Below are 26377 nucleotides of genomic sequence, written 5' to 3'. Positions count from 1 at the left end.
TAAAACACACACAAAAAATTACCAACCTCAAACTTTTGAACTTTCATATATGGATTAACTACTAAGAGGATGTGAGTAGTTACTGGCCTTTCCCATTCTGTCTAATCATACGATTGTGAGTCAGAAGTGTGTGTGCACAGGTTGGGTATTTTTTTTTAAAAACAGGCATCAGTATGTTTGACGGGAAGGAAGGCAGGAGATGGAAGCTTTTCCACACTGGATTTATGTCAAGCCCAAGCCCTCCGAAATAGCTGTTCTCCACCCTCCCAGGATTTACGTGTCACTTAATGGGCAGAGACAGGCCCGTCCTTGACAAGTACACCTGTCAGCCAGCCGTGAATGACAGGGCTATGTCACATCGTATCCTCAAATTCCCCTTGTCAAAACAGAAAAAAAATAACATCGAAATCAAACCTGCAAGCAGGTACTAATCAACTCCCGTTTGCCGTACACAGAGACAACAGCGAGTGAGTTTATGAAGGAGAAGTGTGTGGGTGTGTGCCGCCCACTGCGTTGTAAAGGACTGATGTGCCACTGTATCTCGCCGATCAATGCAGGGGGAGGGGCTGATAATAACATGATGGTTCTTTATACAAAAATTGATGATATTGATGCTATTGATATTAACAAATAGCAATTTTAGTATGTGCACTGTAAAATTTCACCTTTAGGCATGTACAATGGCATATGGGTCAATGTCGTACAGTATATGAGTGTCCACGATAAAGAAAAGGGGGGGGATTTGAATTCATGTTGGTTAGTTTATTTTTTGATGATATTGTAGAAAACTGTCAGTCATTATTCTCAAAATAAAATAAATAAATCTCATTTTTGAGCTTTAAGCTTTTGGAAGTGTAGCATAACATTTTACAATGTGAACTCTTGCCATGTCAATAAAAAGGTCAAATTTATTTAAAGGTCAAATAGAGACTTTATGGGCCTATACAGAAAGTCATGAGGGTCTCCAGGGGTCCTCTCTATGATATCAATTCCTGTTTTATTTCTTTTTGCATGATGACTTCGATTGGACAGACAAAATGAATTTCATTTCAGAAGTTAAAAACAAGTTCTTAGAAGAGGTGTTTTCAAACTGTTGTATTTATGAATTGTATTTTCAATGTATTTTGAAATAAAAAGGGCTGATTGTCACGTCATTGACCAACATGATCGAGCAATTTTTGTGGGACCAGCAGTCCTCTTTAAACAGAGCCAAGAGGCAGTAGCAGTGAGAAGAGTAAATAGCCCAATCCTTCCTTTAAAGAGCGCCTCAGTGTCAGACGCTTTAAGAGAGCTCTGCAAAGTTATCACATCATGACAGCAACAGCCAGGAGTGTCTCCTCTCTTTCGACTCTTTAAACAAAATATCGCTACGCAGTAAAATTGATGACGCCGTTGAGTTGTGTTCACTTTTTTTCTAATATCTTCAAAGGAACGCTGCTTCACAGCACTGAAATGGAAAGAGATTTTGACTGTGTGTGTGTGTGTGTGTGTGTGTGTGTACGTACACTGGAGGAAAAACATACTGCTGGTTGTTTTTCTAAAAGATGATTAACTAAAGATATAACTCAGACACTCTGAAGAAAGAGAACCTGTGTGAGCCAGTCTCGGACTGATTGTAAAGGGCTTGTAGACTAAAGACTGTCAGAGAGCAGTATCTCCTATTTTCAAGATTAATGAAATTCAGGCAGAGATCAGAGGAAAGAGGAGTTACTCTGAACCCCTGATTTGGGATCAGATTTCCACCCCCTCAGAAAGAGTGTCTTTAGCCGTTATCTGCTGTAAAGCCATTACAGTGACATGCTCATCGATGCTCGGCTCCTATCAGCACCCTCCAATGTCCTAGATGTCAACAAGACGCATCTTTGCGACCTGCCCATTAGAATGATGCCTTCAATATAAAGAGAATGTGCTACTCACAGGGCATTCGAAATACAGTTAGATAGACAAAGCGCGAGGAAGAGTGTGTCTGGGAAGTGTGTGTGCGTGTGTGTGTGCATCTAAAGAAGTGTACGGGTGACACATCCTTGGCATCGCGCAGCTCAAAACCTCCTCACAGAGCAGCACACCAATTCTGCAGAGGGACAGGATTGACTGTGACACCCGGCAGCCCAGCCCTGCGCTATAAAAAGCCTGCATATGCTCTTCTCTTGGGTGGAGGAAAAAAAGCGAAAGAGAGTGAATGAGTTAGAGAGATACAGACGCAACTGAGTGAGAGGCCGTGTATGTGCGGACCCCTCCGTTCCATATGGGGAGGCGGACCCTCGCACCGCTGATGGACAGGCGGGCCGAGATGGCCCATCTGCGCCTTTTGCAGGTGTTTCCAATGATTATATTATTAGCTCTATCCGCTCATCTTTGAGTTTTATGGGCTTTTTAGTGTCCCCGGCCTCTGTGTGAGGGAAGAAGAGAGGTAAAATATATCCAGCAACACCACCATCTGTCTCCAGCAAGACGCACATGCCGTCTTCAAGGAAACAGGGGCTTTATTCCACTTTTATGAGGGCATAGCTTTTGATTTCATTTTTCATTGCTGTGATTTTGTGTGTGGGTGCGTCTGTGTGTGGGTGGGAGCGTGCATGCAGCCATATGTTGAGCAGGGATAAGCTGGGGAAATGTTTTGACTATGAAGTGAAACCATTAGCAAGTAATGCTAAAAATAATGGCAAATTAATTAATATCATCCTCTGTTGCTCTTTGTGAAACAGACATCAGAGACACAAAGCAAGGATCAACAAGCGCCCATCTACATAAGCTTTTTGAGGCTTGTGACTTACGAATCATGATATGGTTTATATGCTAACTCTTTTGTTTGCTAACTCTTGTCAAACAAGCAAAGGTAGCTAACATTTTATTTCCGATGGTCCACTTTAGACATTCTGCTAACTATAAGTAACTTTGCAATGTTACATGTCAACTTATTCTACTAACCCAAACCTAACTACTCTAATTAGAGTTGACATGTAGTTGCAAAGTTACTTATAGTTAGTAGAATATATAATGTGGACCATCAAAATGAAGTGTAACCAAACAAATAATTGTGAAATAAAAATAAAAAACGTTGTTTACTAGTTCAATTCAATTCAAATTAAAATGTAAATCTAAAACCGTGATCTTTGTGTGCATTTTTAGCAATAAATATTACATAAAATATTCAATTAAAATATTACATAAAAACACAAAATGTTTTAGACCAAATGTTTTTAGCTATTGATATATTTGCCATAAATTGCCATACAAATATCTATTGATAAGTCAAATGACAGGGTTAAATGTTTAAACTTGATACATTATTTTTATGAAAATATTTTTATTCAGTATTTGTAGAAATTGACTGAGATTATTTACTTGATTCACTGTCATGCTGTAGAAACGTCATGTTACATTCATATAATTTTATATGAATTACATTTACATTTGCCATAAACTGTAGAAAATATCAGAGTTAAATGTATTGAGATTGATGAATACAAATATATTTGTCAATATTTGAAAAAAAAAAAATGGACTGGAATTATTCGCTTGTCTTCCTGCCCTGCTGTAGAACGTGTTATGCTATATTAATATGTTTTACATATAAGGAAAAAGTGTTAACAAGTCATCATGATCGGCCTAATAAAATCTGTTGGAATCTAGTTGAAGTGGCGCCTCATGGTGTCCGACATATCGAGATCACATGACCAGGCAAATGCATCCACACCAGGGGCCTATACCATGAAGCCGGTTTAGCTGGCTAACCAGATATGTTTAAGCTTAGTTTGTGCCAACCCAGGGTTTTAGGGACCATAAAAGTGGTTTGGCTTTTAGCAGTGTTCATCTCTATAGTAACATACACCCCATGGCTAACCTGCTCCAGGGCAGGTTATGTTCTGGATAAGAGATCTCAAACTGAAATTGGACCAATCAGCTGTGAGCAAAGTGACACACCTCTGATGCAATAAAGCCACTCCCCCTGTTTCTACTCCAAATTAAAGGTCACTATCGCAAATGGTTTTTAAAGACTAAAGTGTCTGGCTTTTAACAATGCTTATTTATAATAATAATAATTTTGATTTAGGTATAATTTATGTAATAAATTATAATCAATTATAGTTAATCAATCAATAAGAAGAACTTTGTTAAAATTAATATAAATAGCCGCCTATATAAAGGTCATTCAAATAAGCTTTAAAATCAATAAATAAAGCTATAAAAATGACTACATGTGAGCTTAAATGTTTAATTCTCTCTATATATTAACTAAACTACCTTCATAACTTTTACACGCATTGACGTAGTAAGATTTTTCTTTAAGTTTCATCTTTCATTGACAGCTCTTTTCTTCTTGCTGTGTAAATTTGTTTAAATTCTTAATATTTTTCAATCATGTAATATTCTACAGAAGAGAGAAGTGAATCTCAGTTGATCCACAGCATGTGATTGGCTGTTCACTGCTGATGTCAGATCAAAGTCTGAGCTGACAGATTATCAGCATCATGGTACCAACAAAGCCTGATTGGATTGGTTGGGTTTTGTCAACTCAAAACTAATCCTGTAACCCTGAGTTTGTTAAACTACCATCATGGTGCGGGCCCCGGGTGTTATTTAAAGTCAAAGATGAATGCAATATCGGCAAGCAAAGCATGTATAATACTACTAAGCGCATCCCTAACCACCCAGATTACTAGTAACAATTATAGGCTGTTGTCAGCGTCAGTCCTGTATATCGTAACGATCAGATCACTTTCGTAGTGTGCAAAACACGCCTCACGCTCTGAAGAGATGACAGCAGCAACAAAAAGCTCTTTATACTGGAAAGCTAGTGACACAGTGAAGAACGTTTATAATCTGCTGCTAATCTCAGCGGATTACGGGAGAATAGAGGGTCTCCCTCCGCAAATTAGACGGAAAGCATGTTTTTGTTCTTTTGTTGCAGCACTTCATCCCCCTCTCTCTACCTCTTTCTCTATCATATTCGGCAGCCGTTGATTTTGTATTCCTCTTTGTCACGCTTGCTGCTTCATACTGCAGTGGAGGATGTTTGGTAATGGCCATTTAGACTAATCAATCGGTCCCTTTGAAGTCAGAAGATGAAAGAAGTGTTTGACAGCTAATGTGTGTCTGTCCCATGACGTGAACTGCATGCCAATGTCAGTGCTTTGAAGGCAAAAGGACGGCACATCACGTTGAATTTATCCTCCTCAGAAAAGATACACCTCAGCTGAGCATTGCCGCAATAACAAGTGTCAGCCCTCTCTCTTCTTCCTCCCTTCTCTCTCTCTCTCTCTGTTTTTCTACCCCTCATTCCCTCTCTCACTGTGTTATATATCTGTCACATACCTATACCTCCTATGCAGCTCGTGCCATCTTCTATTCCACGCTTTCCCGCCGAAATGTGTTCAAGTAAACATTTCACGCTTGCTTATGCTAAGGAGAAGTGGCAGCTTCAGGTAAGTGACAGGCTGAGATCTAACAGAGGTTTAGACCGATATTGATGAAGAGAGTTCTCTTTCTTCCCCCTCTGCGGTTCTTCTCAAAGCATCCCAAGCTCATTTCTTTCACCTAATTTTGGTAAACAGAAAAAAGAAAACAGCCGAATGTAAAGGTCTGTATTGTGATGACTGCAGTATTCCACATATATGTAACGATTATAAAATGGTACGAGAGTTTCATTCACAAAGGCATTTTGAGTGAATGAATTTACAGATGTTTTCTTTTAGTAGTCATCTGAAAGGATTTAAGCCACTGCTTCTACAAGTAAAATCATTAAAAACAGCTGTCACTTTTCATGAGTAGTGTACAAAAAAGTTCTAAAAATATTCAGTGAAATCTTTTTTCACCAAAACTTTATGAACTATTTTATTTATTTTTTTATTTTGTAAAAACCCTGATTTGTGTGATTAGGCAGTTTCCAATAAATATCAAAATCAAATTTATTTTAACTATACAATTGTGTTATATAATGTATATCATAAATTATATAAAAGAATTGTATATTTAACTGCCTACCCATTAGGCCACAACTTCCTAACCATAGGCAGTTGTGGCCTAATGGGTATAGTGTTAGACTTGTAACTACAAGGTCGCGGGTTCAATTCTCAATGCCGGCAGGAAATGACTGAGGTGAGCAAGACCCCCAATCGCTCCCCGGGCACCACAGTGAATTGCCACTGCTCTGTGCGTGTGTACGCATTTGCGCTACTTGTGTGTGTTCACTACTCATAATTTGTGTGCACTAACTTGGATGGGTTAAATGCAGAGGACAAATTCCGAGTATGGGTTACCATAAGCCAGGTTTCCTCCGCAGGAACTTTCCCCAGGAACTAGGGACTTTGGGCTGGTCGACTGCAGGAACCAGGGTCTAAATGAAGTTCCTGGTAAAAAAAATCCCCCTCAAAACGTCCCTGCTCGCAAGGTAGTATTTTTTCAAAGTTCAGGAACTTTGGAGGGTGGGCGCTGTACATGCTGATTGGTTGAGTTCACGCAGCATTTTGATTGGCTAAGAGTTGATTGGTAAGAGTTGTTTGCTATTCGAATCAACAATGGAGTTTAAAAAATACGACCGATGGACCAGCGATGAGCTTCAGGCTTTATTAAGCTTATATGCGGAGAACGAAATCCAGCAGGAACTGCAAAGTCACACGCAATCCTACATCATCGGACTAATTTGCCTAATCTTCAGAGTACTTAAGACCGTGATGGAAATACAGACAGCAACAGGTCTGTGGGGGAAAAAAATCCTGGGACAAATTGTTCCATGTATTTTCGGTGGAAACGGGGCTTCACTTCACTTCACTTCACTTCACTTCACTTCATATACAGTTGCTCAAAAGTTTACACACCCCTTGCAGAATCTGTAAACATTTTTATTAATTTTAACAGAATAAGAGGGATCACACAAAATGCATGTTATTTTTTTTATTTAGTACTGTCCTGAAAAATATATTTTACATAAAATATGTTTACATATAATCCACAAGACAAAAAAAAATAGCTGAATTTATAAAAATGATCCCATTCAGAAGTTTATGTTCCAATTATTGGCTTGTATTGGCTATTTATTAGTACTTATAAAACACATACCGACCTTTTTCTGCATGGCCCTTGCATATTCTTACAACCGTTAAGGCTACCCAATACCTAAACTTAACAACTACCTTACTAACTCTTACTGAGGAGTAATTAGGAATTTCCGTAGTTAAAAGTGAAAATTGGAACCTAAACTAAAGTGTGATTGATATTGAAAATTTAACGAATGTTAGTGTAATGGGTAAATCATGCATTAACATGAGTTGTGTAAAAAAAAAAGTGGGACAACTGTTGAACAGTTTTTTACTATGTTTAATTTGAATATTAAATCAGTAGATTAGATTAGTAGATGTGAAAATTATGACATTGTGGCCTGGTTTCACTGATAGGGCTTAGATTAAGCCAGGATTAGGCCTTAGTTAAATTAGGACATTTAAGTCGCTTTTATAAACGTGCATTAAATAAAGAATTATAAATAAAAAAAACATTACTGGTGTTCTTCTTGAGACAAAAAAATGGCACTAACATATTTTAAGATATGTTAGTGCAAGTTGCTTTCAGTTAAGACAGCTCAAAAATGCATTTTAGTCTGGGACTAGCTTGAAAAATTTGAGAAGGTCAAGAGGTGAGACAGGCCAGAATCGTATTTTAAGGGGGAATACAGAGATTTGATACATGTCAAGAACATTTTGAAATAATTTTGTGTTTATTAAACATATCTAAATATGGGATTTGTCATTGTAATGTTTAAACAAAAATATAGCCATCAGACACTAGACTGTATAGCTGTTGAGCATTACCACAAGAGACAGTTAGAGGACGCAATGCACAGCATACACCCTGCTCTCTCTCAGAAACACATTATTAGCTGTAACTATGCACAGACAGCACACACACACCACGGTGGTCCCTGAACCCTGCACAGGAATTCTGGGAAAGCGGAGGCCTCCTCCTGCAGAGAAACATGAGTGCTGAAGTATGTAAAAGGAAGTGATCTGTGGCTCTCCTACATGGTCGCCCAGCTGGGTGCCTGTAAGGTTTTTATGACTTTCTGCAAAGAGAGGCCTGGGTGCTGCTGTAGCACAACGCTGCACCTCCTCCTCGCAGCCTTTTTCTCTTTCCCTCTGTCTATCTTTCATTCACTCCTTTACTGGTGTTACAGTAATGGCAATGTCTCCACACTGCAGTATAACACGCGTGCATAACCTAAACCACATGTAGATCAGATAAAGAGAAAGTGTGTATGTATGAGAGATAGTGAGAGAGAGAGAGGAAAGAAAAGAGCAAGTGAGAAAGCATGCAATTACAAGGTAGACGGCAGGATGAGGGTCTTGGGGTTTTCATTTTGTGCGTATTTGTTTATAGAAATGCCAGATAAACATTACATCACTGCATCTTTGCTTGTCTTGGAGTCATTTCTGTGGATGTCCTTAACTATGTTATCCATCTAGCAGGTTTTGTCCCATAACTTTGGTAAAATAATGAGGGAGATGAAAAGGGTTTACATATTATTTATTGTGAAGTATAGGGGCTTGATGACAGACTTAAATAAATGAAGAAAAAAAAGTATATATCTGCTGGAAATGTGTATACCTAGTCTGCTAACCCATAGATATAAAAACATTTTTAACATGGTTACATATAAAGAATTTTTTTTTTTACATAACTGAACCCTGTGAGGTCTCGAATACTAAATATTTCCTTTAGTGTCAGTGTACATGCAATAAAATACGTATTAAAAATCAGAGTGAAAAGTTTTTTAAAGAAAAACTACTTTGACAAGTAGTACTACAACAATACTCACCTATAAATGTTTCCTCAAAAAACGAATCCATGAAAATTGCTAATAGTCTTATAAAACAAGCTCTGCTATTGAGGAATTCATAACAGCATGTGCTCTATTTTTTACTCCTGCTTCCCGAAATCTAAGTCCCTCACACAAAAGAGCTACGAATAGGGTGAGGATGTGATCGTCCGCTCTTTTTCTTAAGCACTGACTCGTTCTGACTCGCAACATTTCCTCCCTTTCTTTTACCCTCTTCCATAAGCCCCTCTGAAAATATCCCTGCGCTAGTAACATCACAAAGGCTTACTTATCTCAGTATTACCTATTAAAGGTTTAGATCCCAGCGCCTTTGATAAACATTCTCAATAAGGGTTTATCTGCACAGCCTTATCAAGCTCTTGACGGTTCCTCTACCCTCACTAGAGTAATTTGTTAATTAAAGTGTCATTTCAGAGAAGAAATATGGGGCTCGTCATTCAAATAAAGATACAAAGAACTTTGCGAGACTGTGAAAGTGTGCGTTGGATATTTTCACTATATATTTATTGTTATTTTCTGCCTGGATTAGGGTAAGCCATCTTAGTCAGTTGTGGCCAGTGAGCTTTAAGAAGTGCAGGGACATTTTGGAGTCCAGAGGAGAAGAGAAAGAGGAGGAGGAGGAGGAGGAGGAGATGAGATGAGACGCGCAATAAATAAAATGGTTGCTTTCTAAACGAGGCCCGCGGAGGATTGGCTTTTAACGCCCGCAGCCTCCGTCAGCACTTTGGGCGATTTGCGTGTGATTTCATTAGGGGTGAAAATAACACTACAATGAAGATGAAAATAGACTATGGAAAGTGTAGCACGAAAGAAAGACTTAGGAAAGACAGTTGAGATAAACAAAAGTAGCAAATCTCCCAAACTAGAGCAGAACATTGTGTTTTACTTTGAGTTGCTTGCATAAAAATAAAACTAAGGCATGGCGAAATGACATAAACCATGTAAAATATAAAACTGATAAGCAAGGTAGATTTGAACTAACACAGAAGAGCCAGTCAATACCTGTATGTTTTCAAATATGCCCTAGACTGTCATTTATTTTGTTTATTGCGATTAGTGGAGGTAGAAACGTATTCATCTGATCGCCTGCCAGGTTGTCACATCTGAATCGGCTCTTAATATACCTGCGGCCACTTTGCCTTTTTTTTCCCTCTCCCTCTTTGTTCTTTCTTCTACCCCGTCTCGTTTTTAGTTTAAAAGAGCAAATACAGGGTTCCTTGTGCCTTGAGCATCTTTTGGCCTGGTGACAAGGTGTGAGACGAAGAGATTTATGCACGCGGGCGCACAGATGCAGAGGGAAAAAGATACGCGAGATCAAATGGAGAGGCATGATAACACATGAAATACGACTCCCCGGCCTCGTAAATTAACAGTCGGGAGAAGGTTGTCATTATCCGGGCTGCATTTAAGACCATGGTATGGAACCCAGATGGTAGGGGGGAGATAGTTGGGCTGAAGTTTGAGTAATTGATGACTTAAAAATAAACCAGAGGGCTCATCTTGGGAGGGAAGGAAGAAGAATTACCCAACACAACAAACATGTAGCATTGGGGTCAAGAGCATAGCATGAGCTCCCTGACTCTTTTTCTCTTCAGATGAGGAAGCATTAAAGATTAAAACAGGCACAGAGAAATAACACTTTGGAAAGTGGGAAAAGTTATAAAACTTTCCTCGGGCTGATGCAATCGCATACAAAGAAACACCTCAATGTTCTTGGCTTAAGCGCACATGGATTTATGGGAGTTTAAAAAAAATGTAGCTATGAATGATGTATAAAATAGTTATTACACATTAATATCTAAACAAATATATATATAATTTAAAATGATGAATTACAACTTAATGGCATTTTAGTATTTATAAACAAGAGGAAGGTAGTGCTTGTACATGTTTAATGTGGGACTAGTGACAGCAGGAAGCCATTCTTCTAAAATAGGACTGGTTATAGTTGCCGAGGGAGGGTCGGTAAAGAAAGAAACAGAAGAGAGAGAGAGATAAAAAAGTGTTTATAGATGTTAACCCTCCTTAAATTGTCCAAAAATAAGCTTATTGACTTCCAATTGATTTTAAAGTTGTCGCATTGGCTTAGAATTCACATTTTGCTTGGTGTTTACGTTCGCCATTTGTTTGTTGTTTATTGCATAATGACATGTTTCTCCAGACCTGACAGTTAAAGAAAGACTTGACATCTGCACAAAAAAGTAAGGAGAAAAAAAGCAGAAAAAAGACATGTGCAATACCTATGCTGGCATATGCTGTCCCTGACGTATAGACTGTCTATCATTTCCTTTTGATTGACTCTCTTTTGGATTGGTGTTTTAGAGCCCTGACATGTTATTAATAAAACAGTCTCTAATAGAAATATCATTCCCTTATTTTTCAATCAGCCACAACATCGTGCTAAATCTGCAATGCGTGACTTTAATTAAAGATTGATGGGATGACCATTCATCTGAGGCACCGTTGATCCAGTAATTAAAATGACAAAAAAAGATTTATTTATAGAAATTATGTTTAACTTTTCCCTTCGCTGTCAGCAGGCCTAGGTTTCTGCTTTAATGAGAGAAGTCAGCAAATGTAATTTTCCTTTCTTTTTCCTCGCAGTGAGAACTAGAGCATCAGGCATAAGTGGTTGTTCATATTCTATTTGAGATGTATACATACTTTTGAGTCTTTTCTAGAAGAAAAGACTTTCTCTTTCTAGCGTAATGATCATACACGCCACAGTTTCCGTAACTCAATCAAATGTTTCAAACAAGTGAAACTTTGGCTTTCATTGACCTTAGTTCAGCAGTAATCATAAAGAAGAAGGGAATACAAACAAAATAGCTTTGCATTTTTATTTTGGTTAGTAATTATGTAGTCTCTTGGAGTTTGACAAGGCCTCTAATGAGTTCTCCGAGGACCTCTTTTATTTGTTTGTTTGTTATTTTTAAGCTTGATTAAGTCCCATGCATTTAGCTAGCACAATTAAACCGAGGGGGGATACAATATGAGCTTAACTTAGTGTTTTTCATTCACTTTTGTTTGAAACGCAGGTTTAGCCCAGTAAGCTAAATCATTACTTCTGTGAGAATGGCTTACCTCTCTTTGTTCCTGTTTTATAGTATGAATTATGAAAGTACATGTAGTATATTAGGTCAGAAATTGATATGGACAAATTAGTATGCCATGGTCTCATACTGTGGTACAATTTGTGATCATATAACACAGATGAGTCAAAGAATTGTTGTAAACCTACATTTTTGTAAAATTATTTTTAGTTTATCTTAAACTGTATAGTTAATTATTGAGCAAATTATTAAAAATCAAAGTAGACGGTATATGTTTTGTTTGTGTTAGTGTCACGATTGTGTCAAATGGAGGCTTATACACTTTGTTCAATCTTTTTGGGTCAAGTGGAAATAAATGAGGAAAGTAGTTTGCAACCCTTCCCATATGCTCAAACATGATATTTCTAGGTGTGTTTTTATTTATTTATTATTTATTTATTGTTGTTGTTTTACATTAATTTGAAGGTTTAGTAAACGCTTGTAGCAACTCATAATATAAAAACTGCAAATAATATAATAAGTATTACATTATTAGTGTAATATTTTATAAAATCTTGAGCTCTTAATGTAATAACAATTTTTACATATTACTTTATAAACTCACCAAAACCATGTCATATTTTCATTATTGTAATAGCTTTTGAAACATACAAAATATTACAAAATATTAGTATTCCCTTACAGTATTTTAAGACTTTTAAACATGTATTGTAAGGGAATACTAATATTTTGTTATGTTTTAAAAGCTATTGCAATAATGAAAATATTACATGTTTTTGGTGAGTTTGTAAAGTAATAATTGTCTCATAATGTAAAAATTGTACATTATGAGCTCAATATTTGATTACATTTTGAAAAAAATATGACATTATGAACATTTTATTATAATAATAATGTAATACTTATGACATTATGTGCAGTTTTTACTTTACGTGCAGTTATTATGAGTTGAAAAATGTTAAACATTACTATTTATATACTATAAAAAAATATTTTAAGAAGTCACCATGGCTGCATTTATTTAAAAGTGAAAACCAGTGATATTATGAAATATTTTTACAATTTAAACTTTTAAAATGTACATGTACAATGTTGAAAAGAGCTGCTTAGCATTTTTACTGAAAACATGACACATTTTTTAAGCTTCTTTCTGATGAATAGAAAGTTCAAAAATAACACCTATTTATGATGTAAGTAATTTGCATTTTTTGTTTTCATTTATAATATAATTTTTTGGTAACACTATAAGTCTTTACAGTCACTTTAGATTTTTTTACTCATCCTTTCTGAGTAAGAATATTGTTTTCAGTATTTTAAAACATAACGGTACTGAAGTTTGATTCGGCTGAAGGATGGTGGTCATATATGGTGGTGATTTCATCCATGTACTTAAATTCTAAGTGGTTGTGTACCTAATTTCTGACAGTGTTACAATCATCCCTAGTCTCTCCTAACGCAAGTCTCTTCAAAGCTTTACATGTTTAATTGTAGTACGTTTTCAGAAGGCATTATTTCAGAGAGTCTAAAGACAGAGAAACATTTAGCAAATCATTTCTGACAAGAGCTGTGACTTTGATGGTATTCAAACTGGCACGACCTGATTGACACTGAAAAGCACGGTACAGCTCTTTTGTACCCTAAATCAAATAGTCATAAAAATGCTTGGATATGCTACATAGCAATCTGATGTATTAATTCAGATTTAAGTGGACAGACATATTCTGACTAAAGACATTTTAAAACTATGAATAAACTATCATTAACTCTCACTTGTGCCACAGACAATGAATCAGTTCAGCTGAGTTCCAGCCACAGTGAATTAATGATACAGATCCACCATCTGTAAATTCCCCACAGACTCAGTAAAACAGGCAGCCATCATCGAATCTCTTTCCTACTGTTCGGTGGCAAACTTCCCATTCCCCTGCTCTCAGTTTTAATGGATTTCTGCAACACGGGTAGATATGCATTCGGTTCTGGTTCTGAGTCAAAGCAGGGGAGTAAAAGAGCACAAAAAGATGTATTAAATGATAATAATGACTGATGATATTTCTTCTTTTTTACCTAAAAAATGACTTTAATAGCACAATGGTCAGATGGTTTGCAAGGCTGACAGAATTATTAAAAGAGAAAGACTTGAAGGATTTCCTTACATTTATCGGCCAGTGCATCACACCCTCTCTAGCCTTTAATATATAATTGTAACGGATCCCGCCGATGTCTGTTTTATTATTTTCTGCTATTAAAGCCCTGGGCCCGCAGATTCTGAGTTAATTTCAAGACAGAGTTGGCAACAAAGAGTGGGGGAAAAAAAGCCTCAGCAGGATTTATAATCTTTTCCCTACACTTTTTTTTTTCTTTCTTTTTTTTCTCTTAAAATCAGGATAATAGAGGCAAGCAGGATCCTGTGCTGACCAGAGTGGAAATGGAATCAGTGGCTTCCCATCTCTCTCCCCCCGACTTGATAAAAACATAATACGTCTTATGATGAATGTTGTTATAAAGCACACCTGCGATAAGATTCAAGTATTCATATTTCCCATCATGTTAATGCTGGAAGATAAACCGAGCTAGTCCCGCCAGTGTCCACCTCAGTGGTTCTCTCAGGCCCGTGCGCAGTTGGCCCATTTTTCTACGCCGTCATGCTTAACGGATGATGCTGTTTCTGGGTGTAGATGTCAGGTACGTGCCTACACTGGACCAAAGTCCTATTGAGATGATAATAACACTATGAGCGGTGGGTGGAAGCTAAGCTGGGTGAGAATGAATACCAATGGTAAATCTGCTAATGAACACAAATCCCTCGAAAACGGACTGTCAGGCATCTGTGTACATTTCATCTCAAGGTTATTGCTGTTATTAACAATTGTTGTTAAAATGTGTTGTATATTTAAGCAGTATCACACCATCAGGAATTCAGGGTTTTAGTAGTATTTGCATATTTCTGATTATAAAAAAGTTACGTACAGTAACAAAAGTAGAAACAGTAACGTTACTATTTGAAATTGTACATTTCACTAGCGCATCAAATGTCTGTCAACATAAACACACTGATTTGAGGCAGCAACAATTCTTGCTATCCCACTGAAGTGCCTGAATGTACTTAATTGACACATTTTAAATTTATGACATTTTATTTGATAACTTCATCCTTACATGTGTCACTATTTATTAAGATCTGTGGGATCAGCTCTGTCATGACTTATTAGGAAATTCAATGTACATATTTGGTCCTATTTTGATAATGCATTATGTCAGGATGTCATGCTGACAGGAGCGCTATGGCTATTCATTAAAGTTAAGAGGGGGATGAAAGCAGAAATAAGGAATCAGTCTCTCGGTCTGTCATGGTGTCTTTGATCAGTTTTGATCAGAATCAGTTGACTGAATGATTCAATGACTCACTCATAAATACAGTCACTTATTTTATTCCTGAATGAATCTGTTTTAAATAAACCATTTGAGTGAATGAAATGGCGACTCACTCATAAATAAAGTAACTTGTTTAATTCTTGAATGAATCAGTGTTTTTAATCAAGTTAGTTGAGTTAACACTTTGATGACTCACTCATAAATACGGTCACTTGTTTTGTTCCTGCATGAATCAGCGTTTTTGGACAACTCACCAGAGTGAATGCTTCAATTACTCACTCACTGACAGTTACTTGTCGCCACCTGCTGGTATAATGATGTTGAAAGAGTAACTGAAAAATTCCCACAAATAATACACAGACTGTCCAGAAAAAGTGGAGTGATAAAAACAGTGAAACTGTATACTCTATACAAGCACTATTGGAACACTGTTCAAATCAATAAACTGGCTGGATCAAACTGATATATACATTTAAATATTGATTTAAATAGACTTATAGACTTCATGTGACTTGTGAATCACACAGAGGCATTAGGGAGAGTGAGAAAGACAAAGTGAGTTTCCTGTTTTCTTCACTCATTTTCGACTGTTCTTGCTTTTTGCTTTTACGGGTCCCTAGAAGTGACACAAGCAGCTGTGCACCATAAACAAAATTCCCTTTTACCCCCTCACCAACTCTCCACGGTCTCAGAAACCCCACCCCCTATCCATTCAAACTATAGCAAACAAGTCAACCCAAATGCTGGCAGCTGCAGATGTGAGACTCTGTCACCTGTGCCTCGTAATGCCCCCACATACCCTCCCGGCACGCTCTCATCAGCCCCCCTTGTGTGCCCCTCAGACTAGGCTGGCGTCTGGCGTGGTAAGAGGGATGACTCTCTCGGCACATCCTTTCCTCCGCTCAGCCCGTCTCCACATCAGCCCCTTCCCATAATTCCTGGCCTACTGGCATCATGGGCCCAATTAGGATGACACATCCTATCAGGGAGCTTGTTTTGCATAGTCGAATACAAATGACTGTCGAAGTGAAATGTTTTCATAAACTTGCTACAATGAAGACAAAGCCGGCTGTTAGTTTCTGCCGAGGCTGTCATGAGGAGAATGAACACGTCAAACGATATTTCAGTTCAAGCGATTTGGGCTTCTTTATTTCTACCCTTAACGTGTTGTTTTAAGCATTCACTGGGTTTTGAGCCGACCAGGGGTCTTTAAATTATAAACTTGCTTGCACCATTTTTTTTTTTTTTTTCCTGAAATGAATCCCTAATGACTGCATCATTCATAATTATAACAGAATGAATAATTTAATTACTTCTTCCTCAGCACCCACAAAAAAAAAAAATATCAATATTCCCCACCCAAACATTTAGCAATTTCTAGCTTTTATTTGTCCTCTAAAACTGTCTTTAGCTAAATGATACTGACCCTTTGAATCTTTTAACAACGTAATCAATAAAGCATGTTTATGCAAACCTTGCAGAACCATCAGTTTGGGACTTTTGAAAAAATATGACCCTGGCTGCAGCTTGCTAAGTGCAGAGCGCTAGCACTAAATCTCGGGAGTTAAAGTTTTACTGGGGCGTTATGGGTAAAAATGCCTTGTCAGCCATCTGCCACATTCTCTCCCGACGTCCATATTTCCAGAGCCGCTCAACTCCTGAGAGGGACCTGTACCATCACCGTGGGCCGTACTCCACCATAACAGCTCAGCTATTGCGCCGCACATCCCGAACATCAACACACTCCATTAAAGGCACCGTGACAGACCGAGAGCCTGATTCTTCTTTCTGCTTTCATTTTTCTTCTTCTTCTTAACTTTAATGAATAGTGATGGCGCTCCTGTCAGCTTGACATCCTGACATAATGTATTATCAAAATAGGACCAAATGTATACATTGAATTTCATAATAAGTCATGACAGGACTGATCCCACAGATCTTGATAAATGCTAATCATTGCTGATTAATCAGGCCATAATGCTCGGATCCTAAAAAAGTTATCCAGTTCATGGTGGAGAATTAGCTGTCTAATTCTGATATGAAAATCATGGACAAAAGCGCATTTATAATGTGCCCTCTTTCGCCTAGCTCTCAGGACATATGTCAGGGATGTTTTTAAGTTCTTTTTTGGAAAATTATGACTCACATTATGTCTTATTCTGTTTCTCGCTCTCTCTCCTCTCCATCTCTCTCTGTCTAACTAGTTCTTTGTTTTTCCCTCTGTCTCATCTACGGCTGCTGGACTCCTTCCAAGTCTGCTAAAGCACGTCTTATCTACTTAAGCTTCTCGGGTGCTGATCAAAAACACTCACGATTTGTTGCACTGACGTGGGCTTCTTTCCTAACAGACTTGTAAGTCAATAATGCTTGACTCCATAGATATATAGAACTGCTTTTAATTTGACTTTTAATATGTATGTAAAGGTGTTTTTTTTTTCTTTTACCTTTTGAATTAAATAAATGTCTCTCACTAAAAAAAGCGGTTCCACTTTATATCAGGTGGCCTTAAAGGGTTAGTTCACCCAAAAATGAAAATTCTGTCATTAATTACTCACCCTCACGTCGTTCGAGACCCGTAAGACCTCCGTTCATATTCGGAACACAAATGAAGATATTTTTGTTGAAAGCTGATGGCTGAGAAAGGCTTCAGATAGGCCTCCATTGGCATTCAGTAGACTTATACTCCCAAGACGGATAAAAGGCACTCAAAACATCGTTACAAAGTCCATCTCACCACAGTGACTCTACAATAATCTTACGATGCGACAACAATAGTTTTTGTGCGCAAAAAAAATCAAAATAACACCTTTTTCCAACTTGTTATTGTCTTCCGTGTGTGCCTCCACGACGCATGCGCGAGAATATGACGCAGATCCGGCGTTCGGACAGATGACCCAGAAGTGATTTGTTTACAATCAGAGGAAGACGCGCGTATCTCAGCTGTTGGATTCTACATTGATCGTGCTTTAGGTCTCGGCGTAGTGCTCAAAATGGGGTTAGAGTGTGCATTTCATGGAATCCCGAATCCCGGCGCTACGTCATATTCTCGCGCATGTGTCGTGGAGGCACACGCGGAAGGCAATAACAAGCTGGATAAAGGTGTTATTTTGATTTTTTTTTGCGCACAAAAACTATTGTCGTCGCATCGTAAGATTATTGTAGAGTCACTGTGGTGAGATGGACTTTGTAACGACATTTTAAGTGCCTTTTATCGGTCTTGGGAGTATAAGTGTACTGAATGCCAATGGAGGCCTATCTGAAGCCTTTCTCAGCCATCAGCTTTCAACAAAAATATCTTCATTTGTGTTCCGAATATGAACGGAGGTCTTACGGGTCTCGAACGACATAAGGGTGAGTAATTAATGACAGAATTTTCATTTTTGGGTGAACTAACCCTTTAACTACTATGTACTTACATCAAAAAATTAGTGCCATGTACTTATTGTGTTCATATTGTAATGCAAAACACTTTTGCTGATATTGAGATGGGATACGGGTAAAGTTAGGGACAGGTGTGGTGGTATGGGTAAGTTTAAGGGTAGGGTTAGGTGTAAGGGAAGTGTCAACAGTGTAATTATAAATGTAACTACAGAAATTAATTACAGATGTAATTACATGCAGGTAATCTTTAAAATGTAAGTATGATGTAAAAACATGCATGTACACAATAAGTGCATTGTATCAAATGATTAATTAAAATGTTAGTACATAGTAGTTAAGGCCACCTATTATAAAGTGGGTCCAAAAAAACTTGTCGCCCCCTACAGGACAATTGAAGTGCAGTGGTGGCACACAATTTACAAAATGTAGACCCTTGTGTGTGCAAGTTGTGATGGCAGCTGACAGAGTTTTTAAGACATTGCATCATTAATTGATGCATGAGCAATGATGCAATAAATTGATCAAACATGATGTTTTATTAACAAAGTTTGGGTGGAGCACATTCAGATAATTAACCTAATTAACACAGGAGGATCACATTCAGTTCATCAACTCAATTAACAAGATAAGAGGTAGAAGGAGCAGACTTCAGTTTTCCAGCATTCCTCCAGGTAAACTCTTTATAGGGACAAAATATCCCCATAAAGATGGCAAATCCTTGTCAGGACATGTGTGTGTGATTTTTTTTATTTTTTATTTGTATGTTTTTTATTGTATTTACAGATCAAATATGAAACATATATGTAAGCAGGAAAAAAAACACATGGATTCTGAGATCGGTTTCAGGCCTCATTCATATGTGGTAATAAATCTGACATGAATCGTGCATTTGCATCTGCCATGTAAGAAGACAGATCGTATATATTCCCCTGTCAATGCAAGTCGTACGTCATTGAAAAAGCGATGGTGGCGAATGACGTCAACTCAGGTGGACACACTGTAAAAAATAAAAACGGAAAATGTACTGGTCATTTTCTGGCAGTACATTATCCAGTAATTTTACGGAAATTTCTGTTAACCCTTAAAACACAAACTAATGCAATGTGTAATTCAAAATACAGGCAAAACACCTGTAAAAAACCAATACGGAAAATTCCTTCATATTTATACTGTACATTGTGCCCTATTTTTACTGACTTTTTACAGTGCACCAATCATGATCACATGACTTTTCAATGGAGGATGAAGGCTCGACCAAGTGGAGTCATGCTGAAGTTTTATCATTATCATCATCAAGCTTGTATTATCATTTTGACTGCGTCTTTCTTTTTCTTTTTGGCCTAAGCTTTTCGGGGTCAGAATGTCTTGGGTTGTTTCGCTAAGTGTTTAGTGTAAATGCAAATATAGATACGGGTCACTTTTAAAAGAATATGTAAGTTGGTCATCAAAAAAAAAAAAATTGGCATAAAGTCATGATGTGTAAATGTGGCCTTTGACCTCACTCTACAGTGTAGTATTTATTTGTGCCAGGCTGTATGTGCGCTACTCCTTACGCCAATACAACCTTATCCAGGTAACATTTGGGAAACATTCATACAGAATCCATACTCATCCTGCTGTGTGAATTTTTCTTAGTGATTATGTCAACCACTGCTGTAGTCAGGATCAATGTATCTGAGGATGGCTGAATTTGTCCATAAATTAGTGCTGGGAGAGAAGAGGGACTGTAAGAAAAGTGTTATGTATATAGTGTCCAGGCGAACAGCACTAGCACCACCTTTGCCAACAAAACATGCATGACTCCTGCTCAGGCCGACAAGAATTAGTGAGCTAAGCACTCATAAATCACAGCGCCTGTAGCTCGCTCTTCCTGTGGATCTGAGCACAAAAGAAAAAAACATGGATTTCACTATGGGGTGGGCCGAGGAAAAAGAGGAGGGGGGTCTATAGGTCTAGGGGTGCAGGGTTGAAGTAGTATGCTATCAGCATCTGGGGGAAATCCAGGAAGGGGAGAACATTGTGTCAACAGTGGAGTGGGAATAACAGCAAACAGAGCTTGTATGATATGAAAGCTGTGTGTCTTTAGCATCTTTAGGCATTATAGTTTTAAAAATGGTACATGGACACTTAAATTACAGCAAAAACATGGTGACATCATAAATGCAACATACCATCCTCATTTATTAATATTAAATTTTTGGTAACACTATTTTGATGGTCCCTTTTGAACATTCTGTTGACTTTAAGTAACTTTGCAACTGCATGACAACTTATTCTAACCCTAACCCTACTAGTCTACTAATAATATTTAAATAAAGGCAGCTAAATGGACATGATGATTGGGTTACACATTTTTTTTTGATGGTCCCCTTTTAGACATTCCGTTGACTATAAGTAATGTTGCACCTCTCTCATTAGCCCTTGTATTATGTTTGAATTCTGGGTATGATTGAAAAAATTATGGGGGAAAAAATCAGGTAAAAGCATCAAACCTTTAATATTAATACTTCTCACACATTGCAACAAAAATAAACATGAGAACAAATTATTTTTAAACTGTATTTAAAAACCATTTGTTTAAAATAAAAATAAAAAAGAATATTAGAATGAATGCTATTTTTGGTTATTTAAAATGTTGAGTTTTTTTATTACTTTTTTAAAAGTAAAGCATGACGCTAGCAATGCCAAAATCATGCATTTGATTCCCAGGGATATTAAAAATCTTGAACTGATAAAAAAAAAAAAAAAAAAAAAACTGTACTCATTCAGTGCTGCAGTATACATTACTTTGGTTAACCCTCTCGAGTCTGCGATCTCTTTTTTTCTTATCAGTCGTTTTTTATCATTCATGCAAGTGTTATACATCATTATATTCTGTTAAGTTTCTATTTTTTTGTGTACAGTCTCAATAAAAACAAATTGTTGTTGTTTTTGCAAAATAAGGGAAACAAACATGATTCGCGATCTTCAGCCTCTCTGTAAATGATGTCTAATCTGATTCTCTGCAGAAAATGACCTGTAGCTTAGTGAAATCGCTAAGCAATTAGACATATGTCTTTAGACATATGTCTAAAGAAACGTTGAAATGTCAGGTTTTAAATCATGTAAATCAAAACGAAAACAAATATTATGTGTCTATGTTTTCTGTGTGAAAAGAGGGAGATGTCAGTCGACTCATTACTGACTCCGCTGAATCCGCTGATGCGGCCACGCCCATGGACAACGCGCTCATTCAGATTCAAATAGAGGCAATCCGTGCGTCAACGCCCACACACACATCAACTCATACAAACACAACTAGTTAAGCTATGGTTCAGATACATCGCTTTGAGACGCTTTGAGTAATAATCCTGGAATAATTCTCCTCACAGAAAGCTGATTCAGGGCTCATTGTGGTAGGCTAAGTTTATTCAGTTAAGACCGTTTAAATATAAACCCTGATGCAACATGACGCAAGACTGTTTAGACAATATTTATTTGGCCTGTTTTCGTTTTGTTTAAATTGCATCTTAATTTTAATCAATGTTTTTAATATAGTTGCTTCTTATTTAAGTGTCTGCCAAATGCATAAATGTAAATTGAAATACTCTCAGAGGGTAGTAGATAAACTGACATAAAAAATACATCAATTATTTCAGGTTTGTACAGCTGCGGTTAACCATGATTAACCATCGTGGGTCAAACTGACCCGCGAACATCAAAATCATCAGAAATTTTGTACACGCATTTCACAACACCTCAGAGTGTCAAAAATTTGTCAAAAAGTTCAAGGCCCTAAATGAGGAAAACATAACAAAAAAATATCCCAGGTTAACCAGTTTTTCCAACAACTCAATTTACTGTTTTGGGTCAAATTGACCTGCGAAATAGTACAAGAGTTAGAGTATTAGTAGACTGTCTGCTTAATATCTGCTAACACTTTATTTTGATGGTCTGCAAGAACATGTCAACTTGTTCTACTAACCCTAAACCTAACAGTCTACTGATACTCAACTAATATATATAGAGTTAATTGACATCTAGGTGCAAGGTTATAGTCAACAGAATGTCTAGGGGACAAGTGTATGAAGTGATGATGGTAAAAACATTTAATTTAATTTAAACTTTGTTATAAGATTGATCTCATTCTGTAAATGTTGTCAATACATGTTAAACAAACAGTAATCTGTTCCTTTTAGGCCTGAATAATAGCTATTGAAGCTAATGTTAAATGGCTATATATAATTACTGATTTTATCCTCAGAAATTGAAAAAAACAACAACTATTTTATAGATGTATCTGTATGCAAATACATGGCTTTAATTGTACAAAAAGTAGTGCAAAGATACCAGTAAACACATATTATTATTATTTTTGCTTATTCTAAATTAAATTGATGATTCAAAGTGTACAAGCTGCAATCAGGTGCAAACATTTTATGATGAAACCAATATACTAATATTTGTTAATTTTTAAAATTATTCTGTACATTATGGAACTGTGGCAACAACTTGATGGAACTTTGAGAGCTTTGAGCGAGTGTTTATTGACAGTGGCAGCTCATCAGTCGAAGGGACCTCAAACACAGTTATTTGTATTGATTTCAGTGTGAAACAGAATAAACCACAATGATAAATGTACATCAAAAAAACATGCAATGATGTCTGTGGTTCGAACATTGCTTGATTCATTAAGTTTTAGTGGCTACACTGCAGAAGATATTAGATTGTTGCGGTGAGGTCTAGACACTTACAGCACACTTAGATTAATGGACTATTTCTGTTTGAAATCTGCTCCCCGATTTGTGATAGATGTTGTTCTTTACAAAGACGTCTACATGAGGACATGTCTGCATTTGAGAAGACATTACTTTGACATGACATAACTACACATGGACCACATGATAAGCTTTCCTTAAGGAGGTAATGTAAAACTGAACAAAAACACAAACACATGTGGCTTGTGACAGATACCTGGATGCTCTTCAACAGCCGAATGTTTCTCCGTGTTGTGGTTTTGAACTTGCGGCGAATATACATTATTTTCCACAGTGTAATAGATGAAATGGCAAGCCAATGGGCTTTTACAAGAGTTATTGAATCTACACAGAACGACTTACATAAAATTCACATTCTGGTCGGTGTAGATGTTGAACCCCCCGCTTGCGGGAGCAACAAATTCTGATGTAAAGCTTGTGCAGCTGAGATCATATTTGCTGCTAGCTTACAGTCTAAAACCACATTTCCTTGGATTTAGCCAATATCATGGTTAGTAATGAAATTCCCCAGGGAAAACAAATTGCTGCTGTCACATAATCAATAGACATATGGGAATAAATGTCAAATGCATGTTCCCTCACTGGTCATGAAGCATAGTCGCTACCCATGCTTGTGTCCTGCAGTGCCCCTCCCAGCATGCACTTGGTTCAAAAGGTCTCCTGCTTCCAGTTCCTGTACACCGGCCATAATACTACACGTGATTTCACTTGTAAGTGTTTGTTTAGCACTTGTCTTTGGCGTGTTTCTGTGTCCGAGGAGGTGAAGAGGGTGTGATAATACAGAGGTATTCTTATATGGTGTCAGTTTTCTTCTCTGTGACTGCGTCTGACAGAATGCTCTCCAGTGAACTGGCTGGAAGAAGTCTCTTAGGTGGGGGCAAAACACGTTGTCGCTGCTCCTTGTCATGTGTCCGATAATTAAACATCTGATTTATTGGCAGGCGTCAACAATCACAGAGGGCCTCTCTCCTCCTCTCTCAGCTTTATGATGTTCATCCTTCCTCGGGCTAAATTTACTTGACGAGGGGAAAAAAAAGGAAAAAGTGTGAAGGGGAGGGGGAGGCCTTTGGTTTCTTACCCTCTGTCACCTCATCTAATCTAGCCCCCCTAGGCTTGTCTGTCACTCAGCTGCCGTGGCAACCAGAGCAGACAGGGAACAGAGGCCCTGACCAGCCTCGCTTTGGCGCAGTTTATTCTAATATTTATTGCCACCCAGAAAATGAGCGTATACAGGCAAGGCAAGGCAGCAATGCTGAGCGTTGTGGGTAATGTCAGTTTTAACAAAGACCCTAGGGAACGTGGCTGCGGTGAGAGAAAGCGTCTTGTTTGATAATTTAACGCGACAGTGCCATAAAGCATTTTTGATTCCTAAATTTTGACTTTTCTGGCTTGTAGAACAGAAATTGCCATGCATGTGTGATCTCAATGGGCTTGAACATCTGTAATGTGACAATTTCAGTCATCAAAGCTACAAAACACAGTTTTGAGATTTTTCGCAACATGTTAAATTGTCAGGGTGTGTTCAAATGCTGTATATACTGTATATACATATATGGAGGATAAAAAACAAGCTTATTGGGTTTTTAATAATAACACATGATAACAAAATGCAGCTCATTTAGTTCTGTGCATTATTCAATTCTATTGCACATTTAAAATAAAATAAAAATACTCGAAACAAGCTTATTAGGTATGGAATTATAAATATGATTAAAAAATTCGCATATTTTTCATATATTATATTAATTATGTTATATTAATTATATTATATTAATTATATTATATTAATTATATTATATTATATTATATTATATTATATTATATTATATTATATTATATTATATTATATTATATTATATTATATTATATTATATTATATTATATTATATTAATTATATTATATTATATTATATTATATTATATTAATTATGTTATATGTTATATTATATTATTCACAAACATTTCTTTGGGACCATCTGGTAAAATTGCAGAAAATAAAAAAAATACTGCAGTCCTAAAAATGCTCATTATTTGTTTAGATATGCCACTCGGATTTGTAATCTAATGGAGTTCATACATTTTAAGTGTCCAAATACATTTTTAGTTATTAATTTATTTTGACATATCTGGCCTTTTGAGGTTCAGGAGCACCACGAAACTCAGAAGTTAAGGCTCAGAAGAGATAGAAGCCGAGACACACACACACACACAGAGAGACAGCCAGAAAACTCAAAGAGGGCCGCGGTTGTGGATGTACATTGTATCAAGTGTACCCCATAGTCAGTCAGACAGACAGGTAGATGGCTGGTTGCAGGTGCTTTCTCTCTCTGGGAGGCCTGAGACAGGCCTGTGCTGTGCCGGCTGTCAGCTCATCAGGGTGTTCAGGTCCGGCTGGCTGACGGGCTCCGGCTCTGAGGCCTGGGCTGATGACACCTTCCTGTTCCACTGTGACAGGCCCAGTCCGACAGGCGTCAGAAAACACTCAGCCCTTCTCAGCGTTCGCAATGTCTCATACACACACACACACACACACACCTGGACACGAGCGCACATACACATTCACAACCTCATACCTGCTTTGACATGAAAGAACACACATATTCACAAACACACACCCACACACACTCGCTGATTTACACTCATAGCCTTCCTGTCTCCTCCGTGCTGTTGAAACTTGATGAACTGAGATGGAGAATGTGATGACAAACATACAAACATATCCAGAGAAATAAACAAAGTTGCCATAAACCTCATCAGGACATGATAGATCCAGGGAGAGTAATGGTTTGAGTTATTATAGCATAGGTGAGTGCTAGGAGCTGTCTTTGCGAGTTGTCAGTAAAGAATGCCCAGAACGCAGGCTCCTCTGCCAGACCTCTGAAGGTCGGACAAGCTTATGTTTGGCTGAGGAACTTTGGCTGAGTACACACCAGCTGTCTCTTTAGCCATCACTCAGACAGCGCTACACTGCTAGCTAGTGTGTG

The sequence above is a fragment of the Gobio gobio genome, assembly GCF_949357685.1.
Source record: "Gobio gobio genome assembly, chromosome: 2".
Classification (NCBI taxonomy): Eukaryota; Metazoa; Chordata; class Actinopteri; order Cypriniformes; family Gobionidae; genus Gobio; species Gobio gobio.
The sequence above is the reverse complement of the archived record's forward strand: the minus strand, read 5'-3'. Positions refer to the sequence as shown.